Below are 12,387 nucleotides of genomic sequence, written 5' to 3'. Positions count from 1 at the left end.
GGCTCCTAAAGCTGGGCCTCCCAAAGTCCGTGTGTCACCCCGACTCACTTTACCCCCGTGGAGCATCCTGTAATCGCTGTAAAATAGCAAAGTCGTGTTCCATTTAAGTAGTTAGTTTTGTGCTTCTCAGATAGTCCTCTATTTTTACTCTCACCTGTTCACAGCCTGAAGTGTCCTTGAAATGCCAATTTCTGACACTCATTCAGTGCGGCGCGGCACTTCAGTACATTCAGCGATTTGTCTTTCATACCAGGAAAATAATGGGACAAAGTGTCTCCAGCCAGTCGTGATGCAGTATCAGTGTCGGTAACATCATACCGCTGATTTTATCCTTCAGAAAATCATCAAATCAACATAGAAATTAAGCTTTTTTTTTAAGCCGCAGCTATTTTCTACAGGGTAGACTCAATCCATGAGGGACGGCCCCCGTTGTAGGCCAGTCCCCTACTTTACGGGCGCCTCAGAAGAGTGACTTTGTGAAAACTTTGCGTGTAGGAGTGTTACCTTGGGAAAAAAGAGAACGCATATTTCATTTAAATTCTTCCCCTTGCTTGGCGATCCTTGTACAGAACCCGCCTCCACCTTTCTAACAGACACTGAAACGGATAAACAAAGAATCAATGATAAAGGTCGACCGGAGCAGCTGGAAAACATTCTTGTTGGTTTGGATACACCTCACAATAACGCAACGGTAACCGCTCAATACGGTGTGACTGAGTTAGAATCTAACTGTAACCAGCTCCCATTTATCTCATTCAGCAGAGTTTTCCGTCAAAGGTAAATATTCATTATGGCGGGATGCTTAATACATATCACAATGAAGCTTTGGATGCTGGCTTGAAAGAAATGCTGCCGGGCATCTAACTTTGATAGATGTGTTGTGTAGACTGAGCCGGTTGTATTTGGTTAGTATTTCGCTTAAAGGCCTGCAATTCTCATAAGGTAACGTATCCTCTCTGGTTCCAAGCTGTTGTTTTGGATGATGGAGCCACTTGCAGTAATAACGTTTGGAACCAAATTCTCACCTCTCAGCCGTCAGACTGTTGTTAGATTTCGAGCAACCCGCCGCAAATCAGGGGCGGAATCTGTCCAATATGCTTTTCGGGTCGTCTGAAAACGTGCAGCGCTGCCTACTTAATCCTTCCTCTTTAAGGCGGCAGCAACCAATGGAGACACTAATTAAGATTCATACGACACGTTAGGTGGTACAACACAATTAAATGTCTGGAAGAAAATTTCACACGGATGCATCTAATAGATTTTAGTGTTTCCATCTGAACCAAAATATGAGGTATTAAGTTGCAGGAGTTTTTCCACTGGACCTGTATTACCATTAGCAAAAACAACACCCAAGGTTTTTGAAAGTGTGTGTGTGTGCACATACATGCGTGCGTGCGTGCGTGTGTATGTATGTGTGTGTGTGTGTGTGGGTGTGTGTGTGTGTGGTATTAAGTAAAATTTGAGGTATTAAGTTGCAGCAGTTTTGCCACTGGATGTGTGTTACCATTAACAAAAACAACACCCAAGGTTTTTGAAAGTGTGTGTGTGCACGTGCGTGCGTGCGTGTGTGTGTGTGCGTGTGTATGTGTGTGTGTGGGTGTGTGTGTGTGTGGTATTAAGTAAAATTTGAGGTATTAAGTTGCAGCAGTTTTGCCACTGGACGTGTGTTACCATTAACAAAAACAACACCCAAGGTTTTTGAAAGTGTGTGTGTGCACGTGCATGCATGCGTGCATGTGTGCGTGTGTGTTTTTGTGTGTGTGTGTGTGTGTGTGTGTGTAAGTAAATTATTACCGTTGCGGTTTCGGTCTCCTGATAGTTAGATGCAAAATAAAGAAGGTTACTGTAAATTAAAACAAATAGGTGATTTTTATCAATGCAATTTTGAAATTATGACAAAAACATGATCAATTGGGAAGAAATTACCCTTTTCAGTTATAATTACCAGGTAGTTCTCTTCCACAGTAATTTTACCTGGTTGGTGTTGAAATACATGGAAAAATACCATGGGTTAATCTGCAAATACCAGGAAACAGATGAAAATAAAGGCATTAGGTATGGATCTCTGGATCACAATTGCCTTGTACTCTTTAAGAAATTACCAAAAAAAAAAAGAAAAGGCAAATGATCATGTGGACGGGCTTGTGGATATGTCTGTGTTCGTGCCTGGCGGGGTTTGTATTCTTCAGGGCCGTTCCGAAGATAGCGGGAGTCACCAATTTCCATCCAAACTGGAGGGTTTTGAGGACCCCTGCCTTAAACTATACATCTAAATGACTGAGGTTCCATTGGGCTTTGTGAGGGGCGGCTAACAGCTATTTGAGAGTGATTCTGTCCTCTCAGAGAACAAGTACCTTGACACTTGTCTTCTGTACTCTAAATAAGTATATCCACCCGTTGTGCCGCATTTGAATTCAAAACGAAGCACTTAAGCAACATAATGTGGATGAGCTGGAGTAGATGTTTGCTTTACATATTGATGATTTCCGCACAGTTTCGTGACGGCTTTGTTTATTCATTTGGCCGCAGTGTGAAAACCGTTGGTGTTTTTCCAAAATAAATCACTATTGCTCCCTCATAAAGTATACCGAGGGTCTTGTCACACAACACGTACAATTGATGAGGCTGGGATTTTGCACCCCAGTGTTCAATCACATTTTAATTGTATGCTGTCATGTGGAAAACAAACTAATTTCCTATTATATGGTATATTTTTTTTATTCTTTTTCAAACTGAGAACCTGCAAAATAGTTCCAAAACAATTTGCCTCACTTACACATCTCCGAAAGCTCTCGGGAATTAGCACACGGAATTAAGGGGGTTAGTCAGTGATTGGTGAGCGCTGGCTAAAGTCAACAGCTAATCAAATATGCCCCTCCCTTCGTCACCCCTACAGAAGCAACTCCACTATTATGGATGCAAAATTGCAGCCTATTAACTAAATTTCAGAGCATCTTCAGTGAAATGGTAAGATCGCTTTTTTTATTTCTGGGAAAATATAGGTGGAATATGTTCTTTGAGAGAGAAAAACAGCCATTCATTCATTATCCGTACCACTTGTCCTGCACTCAGGGTCGTGGCGGAGGGAAGGCGGGGGGTTGGAGCCGATCCCCGTTGGGCGAGAGGCGGGGTTCACCCCGGAACGCTCGCCGGTCGATCGCGCAATTTAGGGTCTCCAATTAACCCGCCCGAATGCGTTTGGACTGCGGCAGGAAACCGGAGAGTGACGGTGTCTTTATTAAATGCAAGGATTTGGTGATCTGAGCCGAGCTCTGCGTTTTGCGCAAAGGTACTTATTCATTTATTGCTCGTAATGTCAACAATTACATTAACTTTCACAAAGGCTATAAGCGAGGCGTGTGTTTCAAAGAAATACAAGATCTGGAATATCAAGTGAAATATTCTTTATCAAGTAGGTAGGGTAATCTCCAGTGTTATTCAGCTCTCCTTCAAAAACACGCTGCAAGTAGCTGACAGAAATAGACTTTACGAAAGGGTTGTTTTCTTCATATTTTTCCCCAAAGCAAAGCATGTGTGCAAATACGGGATTTCATTTTTTTGTTAACCCTAGGAAAAAAAAAAAATCATAGACGGTTCATTTTGAAGAGTTGAAAATGCTTTTTTTTAATGAAAAAAAAAAGTGCAGAAGTCTTTCAAACCCCAATATTTTTCCTGAATGGGCATTTTTTTTTGTCAAAGAATAAATTTTCTTTCAAAGGTCGCATGAGAGCACGACCACACGTGTAATGCGGCTCAAACATTTCCTGTTGTTTTTTTTTTTTTTAAAGCATTTGTGTTATAAAAACTGAGAGCTCATTAGGCGCATGGGAGATCGTACAGTGATGTTTACTGCCAGATGTTAGCATTTTGCAATTATAAGGTTGCTACAAGGTGTTCTCTCATCTCTATCATGTGTGTAGTAAACAATCGAGGCGGCACACTCAAGATTTCGAAACAAGAGTTCATAAAATGAGCGTCTGTCATTCTGATCCTTGCACTAGCGGGGAGGTAGCATGATGAGTCTGCGCCGCGTATTATTTACACTTCCGCGTCAGTCTGGTTTTGCCGAGGCCAGAGTTTCTCAGCCTCTCTGCACGGGGCGCACGGAGCAGCCAGCGGGGAGGCGGCGGTGAACGCGGTGAAGTGAAAGAAATGGTTGACAGCGACTAGGCGCTCTTCGCTGTGCGCGCACAACAAAAGTATCCTGTGTAAAAATCCATTCGGTTCAAAGCGCCGCACCAACAAGCGGGCGGACATGATAAAAACAATCTTTCTTATTGGTAAAGCAAAGTGGTTATAAAAAAATAGATGGAGCATTGAGGAAGACTTGCTTCCCTGGGATGAAGATGAACTGCCTCCCCGCCTGGACACACATGACATATATGGATGCCACTGATGCGACGCTTTCTCATCATTCCTGTTTGTGTGTGTGTGTGTGTGTGTGTGCAGGACAGGGTCTCTTGATAAACTGACCAATGGTAGAGTCATCTGTGTTAACCAGTCCATCAACACTATAACAAAAACACCTAAATCTTAGAATCCCCCCCCAGGGCAAGCACGAAGCAACAACGGTGTTGCAACACAGCAACGTTGTGCTGCTTATTTTCACATTTGTTTAATTTAAACACCCATCTCGGATCAGAACATGCATTCGGCCATGCGAACAAGTGTCAGAAAACGCGTTTATGAGCACTTCCAGGTTCGGAGGCCACCTGGGACATCCAGATAAAGAGGATGGACGGACTCCTGGTGGCCCCTGCCTGGAGCCAGGGTGGGTTTGAAAGTACGCGGGGCTTATAACGGGCCCGACGCAGAGCTGCTGCAGCTTTACCTTTGCGAGCGGTCCTGGTGTGTCGTGCGCTGCCTGCCGACGAAGAGGGAAACTGAAGACGAATGATCCGCGCGGTGCGTCAGAGCGCGCAGGACGCCCGCAGCTGCCCCGCACGCCGTCCCGCCTCAAACCGCGCCGCACGCTTCGGACCGCGCGGAGTCCCGGGCGCAGAATAACAAGAGAAAGCGAAACAGAAGCGACGCAGGTCCGGATCGCACGGAAGACCGTTCTGTCATCACCTTAAAAACCCGAGACGGACGGACAACTTCGACTTCCCGCACGTTTTCCCGCCGACGTGTGCGTGATTTTTTTTTTTTCTTTTTTTTTTTTTTTTTTTTTTGCAGCCATCCGCGCGTCATCGATGCCCCTTTACGCGGGACGATGGTGTCGCCGAGGTTTATTTTGATGCCCGGTCGCGCACATTTCCGTGAAAACCTCCTCTGTCCGTGAGGATCTGTTTTTTTTTTTTTTAACCCCCCCCCCTCATTTATTCCTTTATTTCACCACCACCACTTCAACCACACTCATTTTCACCCGGCTGGATTTTTTTTTCTCCCTCTTCCATTTTTTACTCTTCTACTTCATCATCTTCTCCCTCTTCTTCTTCTTCTTCTTCTTCTTCTTCTGCTTCTTCTTTTTCTCCCCCCACCGCCACCACCACCACCACCACCACCCACCTCCCCGGTTTGTCTTAAAGGTAGCGCGCTATTAATTTTTAATTCTTATGCATCCGCACGAAGACGGCACCGGAGAGGAGCGGACGAGCCGAGGGGCAGAGAGGGAGTAGGAGGCGAGAGAGGAGGAGAGAGAATGGAGGAGACACGCTGAGCGATCGAGGAGGGGACGGAGATCGGAGGAGCCGAAGGTAGGAAGCATCTCCGTTCTTCACATTATGTCCTTTTTAATGTAAAAAGAAATATATATATATCTATAGCAGCGTGAAGCTTGCAACGAACCCCCCACCCCCCCACCCCTGCAGTGTCCGCCACCCACCCGTGGGGAGTGGGTGGGGGGGAGGAGGGGTTGGGGGGGGGGGGGGTGTCCGTGCATTCGAGTCGTTTCCATCCGTTGACATTTCGTGCACTGACAGATGTGCAGAAAAAAAAAATGCGCGCAGGATGCTCCAGAGCCTGGCGGACGTGGATCCTCCGCTCCGCGGGGCCTGTGCGTCGCACCGTGGCCTGCGCACTGATACGCATCGGTTTTTGATTAATTAATCGACCCCCTCCTTTACCCCCCCCCCTCCTCCTGCATTGAGGATTCATCTCTTTAAATGATAAGGAAACCTGCGAGGGCATGAAGATGACACAGTGAGGAGCAGATGATTCTCCCTCTTGCAGGAATCAGTGCTTCTCTGACTTGGAAGGTTTTAAAAAGAGGCTTGTTTTGACATGCAGGGGCCAAATACACCAAACACCCACCTCAGTGCATCTTCAATTCAAATCAAAGTTCTCCTTTTAGTCCCCACCGTCAAATCTTTATCCGGAGGGTGGTCTTTGGGCCCTCGAAGGAATTCTTCCGCCCCGGGGGGTCTGGGGGCCAAGGCGTCTCTGGAATTTAACTTTCCTGAATCTCCATAATGACTCTGTGCGTACGGTCACCGTGTCAGGTTAATGCCACAAATAATAGATGCACCTAATAAGCGCGACGCGTACGAAGCCGACCCCACACGCCGGGGAGGATCCTTTCTCCTTGCTGTAATTAAAATGTGACCCTGTAATGTTTTCGGGGTTTCATATCAAGATTGAAAAAACTGTTATATTGTACTATGCTGATACAATTCCCAATATAATAAAGCATCCAATAAAAAGGAGCAGGCAGCCGGCGTTGTAGTTATTGTGGTAGAAATTAAACCTTTTTGTCTTTGTGTGTTATTATGAGTGTGTTATTATGATAAAATTGAACCTGAGGAGGGAGACGACATAGACCCCCCCCCCCCCCCCCCCTTCACCCCCCCCCACCCTGAAAAAGCAGTTATTTTCTGCTGGTAAGCCCTTTTCCTCATTTCAGCGTGGTGCATTGTGTTTGTCCTGCCAATTCGTGGGGAAAAAATTGGCGTGTCTACTATTCTGAAGGGGCTAAATGAAATTCAAATTCTTCAGGTGGTAAAACAGCAATATTGCAACTGTCTGATTGCGTTATCTGGGTATTCAAGAAGCCAGACTTGGAATTGGTTGACTGCCAAACACTTTCCCCGGGAAGACAGAAGGATTTATTTCCCCCTTGTCTGTGTGTCACATCGCCATCAGAAAATTGTTCTCGGCTTTCAATGGGTGAATAATAGTCGTACATTAGCATGGCATTAATGACCGTCAGATTTTTAATAAGTCACTAATCATAATTAGATTTATTTCACTGTGAGTGCAGAGTTCTGGGAGGCTGTGCGATGCTGTGGTTACACTTTGACGACGGTGGTGTTCTGTGGTTCCTGCGAGTCTGCCGGCTCCTCTCCTCACAGTATAATTACCATTTGGATTATTTTTAATTTTTTTTTCCTATTCAAATCAACTAATGTGTTGGGTTTGAACAGATGTGTGTTCTCTCGTGCGTAGGTGACTTAACGTGCTTGCAAAAACCAATGCAAACTCGCTCGTATTTGCATGCGCACTCGTAGATACACACACACACACACACACACACACACATGCGATGTTGTTATTTTGCACGCAGAAGGAGCTGGTGGGACGAGTATGTTCTTATATTTCCTTTGCATTTTGCTTTTCAATATGCATGTAACACCCCCCCTGCAGCGCCCTAGCAAGGCAAAAATAAATGAATATGTTAATAGAAAATAATTAGAAAACAGAAACAGAGTGCTGATCTGAATTTCATAAATTGACCTATGATGTTTCACAACCTCAGGATAGCTTAGGTTGTTTTTCATGAATTATACCGTTCAAAGTATAATGTGAAAATAACACGTGGGTGGGGGGATTTTAAGAGTGAATGCACAAATCATAGGGCGTCACGAGAATGTCTTCGTTGCTATTAACGAGAACTCGGAAAACACACGTTGCCATAAGACGGTCAGGGTTTCCTGATTTATCCGCGGCATGTATGGGAATGTCACTGAGCTTTCACTCGTGTGGTGTAAGAAAAAAAAAATAAAATAAAAATTAAAAAAATGTCAGACGTTATGTCGGTGGTGGAATAAGACACCTGAGCCACAACTCTATGTAATAGTGAAGGGTTTTGTCAAACTTGTCTTCAATTTTCCAGTTTTACACTCTTAGATAATTGAATAGTCATGAGTGTTGTTGATATTTCAGTTTTTAATGCAACATGTAACAAGGCGAACACCATCATTTCTTATGTGCTGCGACTAGAAATTTTGTCATATTAATACAAATGACGTGCAGAAGGAATGTGAGGCTGCCTTGCACACATGGATGGCAGTATGTCACAGGAGTCCAGTTGTTTGCTGTCTGACATTGTTATCATCTGCATTGCTGTGATTGTGGATTCTGCTGTTTTATCGTTAAGATGGAAGAAAAAAAAAAACATATTTATGTGATATTTTCAGTTTATGGGTCTTTGGTGACTCGGTCGTCACTCAAACGTGCTTCACTGTGCATGCAGGTTAGTGTGCTTGAGCTTAGCCTTTGTGTGAGTACAGTGTGCATGAGCTGCAGTGTATTTTGATGATAATGGTTTTTATCAAACATAATCTCATTTTTGCGTTTTGTAGATGAATGGATCCCAGATACGATATTTGATGAGACAACAAGCTCTCGACTCGTCATCCTCCAGGAATTTGTTTTAAATAATCACATCCTCGCTCTATATTGATTTATTGAAATTCCCAAGATTGTCTGGAATTATAAACCACTCAACGCGAGCCTTGCTGTGATTGAATTGTTTCCCCGATTCCGGTGTTTGACCTTTCTCCTCCCCTTCCTAAAATGTTATTTTGACAAAACACTTAAAGTCATTATGAAAGCCGTCTCTGACCTTTACTGTCAAACATTTCCGAGCCGCTATTGTCGCCGCACTGTGACAGGTTCGCCGAAATTTTCAAACAAAACATATTTTGACTGTAACTTATATCGGAATGGGTTGATAATTAGAAACGGCTCGATAGCCCCCCCCCTCCCCCGACCCCCAAACCGGTGGCTCTCATTTAAGCCGAGATGCCTTGTGATGGATGACTGCACCGGGAAGCGTGCATTTTTTTTTCCCTCCCTTTCTTTTTGTGTCTCTTGTGTTACTCTCTCCTCTTGTGCATAAGCAAAGTGTAATCTTTTATGCCTTTTCAGTCGGTGCCAAAATGGTACGTCTCTGTTGGGCAATTTTTCACCGGTCTGACCTAGAAACTGTTTCTTGTGTGGCTTTTTCTCCCTTCGCGGCGGGTGCTGTTTACCTGGCAATGACAGCTTCACGGTTGTCACTTGTCTGATAAGACTTGTCATGACAAGGGAGCCATTATGATCATAATGACTGTTATTGTGGTCCAATGTTTCACCACAGCTGACAAAAGTCAGCGGAAATGGTTTTAAACAGATGTTGCCGGACTAATTATGGCAATCGGAAATAACCCATTGTGTTCTCCAAGGCTATTGGTAATGTGTTGGCTGTTTTTTGTCTTAAACGCTAGGTTGTATTTGCGGCACGTGTGCATTCGAAAATGGCTCATCAAGAAGAGCATGTAGGGGACAATGAGGGGAAAAGAAAATTGAACGGTACGCTCTTAGACCGAGTAATAAAAGACAGGTTGATGTACGTAATAGGGGGCGAGCCGGAATGGTTTCTCGGGGGCGGATGGGTGCGGTCACCGACGCCGGTGCGTCTTCTTTGTCGCGCGAACCTCTTCCAGGGCGCGTGACGGCGTTTCGGTGAGCCTACGAAATGCAGGACCTCCTCTCAAGGTGTGGGCTTTTAGAAGCCGGTCTTACAGGAAGCCCGCCACACTCACAATTCAACTCAATTGCTACCAGACTCGAGCCGGTGCAGGCGCCAGCATGGCGAAAATGAACAGGAGCACATGAACACACACAAAAAAAAAAAAAAAAAATCAATGAGGACTCTTTTTCATAAATGGAGTGGGTGTTAAATTAGCTGGATGGGCCCCGTGTAGCAACACATTGGATTGAGTGAGTGGTGTATTTGGGTTGTGTCTATCGACTGAGAGGCAACTTGGTGTACAACAGTGAAAAGAAGTGACGCTCGATCAATGTGACCAATCAGCCTTACTTGCAATTCATTTGGTTTTATACAGATTGTCGAGGGGAAGGGGACTAAGGTTTCAACATCCAAATTTCTTCTAATGTTATTGTAATCCTGTAATTCCACTCTTTGATTTCCCTCTTTAGCTCGTCCAATTTTCCTCATCCTGCACAATGAGGCCTCAAATATCAGTTATTAGCTCATACTGTATTCAGCAGTTTTTTTTATTTTTTTCAACTTTTCTGAACATGTACTTAATGGATTTTAAAGGTACTTGAGAGTAATGATCAAATTATTACCCTTTTATTGCCCGTCACTTTATAAAATCTTTCATGGCAGCTATTGCCAATGGTGCATCATGGCAAATGTTCGGTTAAAACTGAGATTTATTCAGACCCTGCTTCGGGTTCGGTTGGGAACTGTAATTGATTGATTGAATTCTATTACTAATCCATAAAAATGTATTTAAAGCCCATTGTAAGTTGGGGAAAACTGATAAATCACGGAGTATATATTTATATATACACATATATATATTTAAATTGAAATGTATGAAGTAAAATCTTTGGAGAGGACGGGAGGACCTTTCGAGTGAAATCATGGACCGTAGGTGACAGTTGGTCTTGGTTAAACTCTTGTCCTCAGGTAATTGCCGTGGCTTTCCACGTCCAACCTGTCCATCTGAAAAGGAGGAGCACACAGATGAGAGGAAACAGGGATCAATAGACCTAATAGCTTGCACAATCAATCCTTATGTTTTTCTGATAGCTTGACAGAGGTTGGTCCGGAGTGGTGGATGAGCCCCTTTAATTGGCTTGTACCAGAGCGGGCAGAGGCTGAGTGGTAATGGCACATGTAGCCGTCACTCCTTTCACCTGATGCTCTCAAAGCATCAATACTGTCACCTTGGCCAGCGTCTCGCCATGTGCAGAACCCTCATCTGCTGCAGGACTCCAGTGTTCCTTCATTACACTTCCATTTACACGACTCACTTCTCACTTTCTGCCGCTGACCTCTCAAACTCGATGACTAATACCGGAGTTACTCAACATCGTCTAGGCTATCAACACGTTCAGTCATGCAGCAAAATGAGGAAGGACGTGTGTATAAACAGGAACTCCTTCTGTGTGTGTGTTTGTGTGTGTAGCCTTTGCAAGCGGTGACGTTCACCTGAGACTCACCTGAGTCATTCCACAGTGGACGGCCCTGGGGTTTGTATTTGTGTCAGCAGCACTCCCCTCGGGGTGTATTTGTGTGTGTAGCGCATGTGTGTGTGTGTGTGTGTGTGTGTAGTGCATGTGTCGGTTCATGTGGCGAGCAGTGAAAAACAAACAAAAAAAAAAAAAACAAAACACCCTGAAATAACCAGCAAACAACAGGAAACGGCAGAAAAAGAAGCCGTTTGAAGGGAGATGTTTCTTCTCAAGATGGGAGTCGCGGCGAAGCAGGTAGAGAAAGAGATTATGAAGCGTAGGTGGGGCCGCCGAGCGGAGCCTCGGCTCCTGGAAGGAGGTGTGAAAGGGCGCATCGATTCATAAACAGCTGGAAAAACACCCGGCACATAAAAAACACGGAAAGCAGATGCCAGGCAGGACGTAGCAAAGGAAGGTGCACCGTGATGGCAAATCGCAACGTAGTGAACCACGGCCGCAGAGCCGGAGAGAGGGAGAGGCATATCCGGAGTGGATTAATTAAGTATTATAATTATGCTGGGACTTTGCATGGCTCACCTGAGACTGCCCTTTGCTGCTCTTCCCCACGCCTCACACACTCTGTTCCTTCACACCTGCGGACACGAATCACAGGTAAACATAACCATCGCGGATTTCACCCGGTACGCATGGAGGAGCAGAAACTATTATGTCCGTTACCATGGTATTTATTGCAATGTGTCGTTTTATTTATTATTTTCTATCAGAATATTGCATTATTGCATAAATTAGAAATGAATGACGTCGCCCAAAACAGCTCGACCTACGTGTATACACATGCATGGATGTATTTTAGTTACTTTATCACTTACTTACATCTCCGGTATTAGAATTTTTTTTTGTTTGTTTTTCAAATCGAATTTCCACGATAACAATGTTATGCCTGATAAAAAAAACTGCGGTGTCCAAGGGAGAGATCGGAAAACAGTTCTTGCAAGTGCGGCCCATCGCTTCCTTCCCCTCCCCACTGGGTCAGACGATTAATTATGTGCCTTTTCAGAGATAAAGAGATTTCAAAAAATAATACAGGTATGGGAGGAAACATAATCAGTTGTTGCAATTTTAATGTTAAACAAATCTTTATTTCACACTGGTTCTGTGGGCCCCTGGGAAATAGACTCAAATTCATCACTTGCCAGAGCTAACAAATCTATGCAAGAAGGGGAGTCCAATTATTATTAT

The 12,387-nt window shown here is 44.4% G+C and overlaps 1 protein-coding gene across 1 annotated transcript in view; it reads left to right on the top strand.

Annotated features, from left to right (window-relative positions):
- The first annotated feature begins 5,129 nt into the window (after window positions 1–5,129).
- The window catches only part of adgrl1a (adhesion G protein-coupled receptor L1a), an 89,619-nt gene continuing 82,361 nt past the window's right edge, over window positions 5,130–12,387 (top strand). The window contains exon 1 of the mRNA XM_086176342.1: window positions 5,130–5,696. The gene's annotated coding sequence lies outside the window, so the exon portion shown is untranslated. The remainder of the gene's footprint in view (window positions 5,697–12,387) is intronic.

The sequence above is a fragment of the Fistularia commersonii genome, chromosome 28 (genome assembly GCF_037954325.1).
Source record: "Fistularia commersonii isolate RoL2024-O1a breed Wild chromosome 28, RoL_Fcom_v1.0, whole genome shotgun sequence".
Lineage (NCBI taxonomy): Eukaryota > Metazoa > Chordata > Actinopteri > Syngnathiformes > Fistulariidae > Fistularia > Fistularia commersonii.
This window is presented reverse-complemented; position numbering and strand designations above follow the sequence as displayed.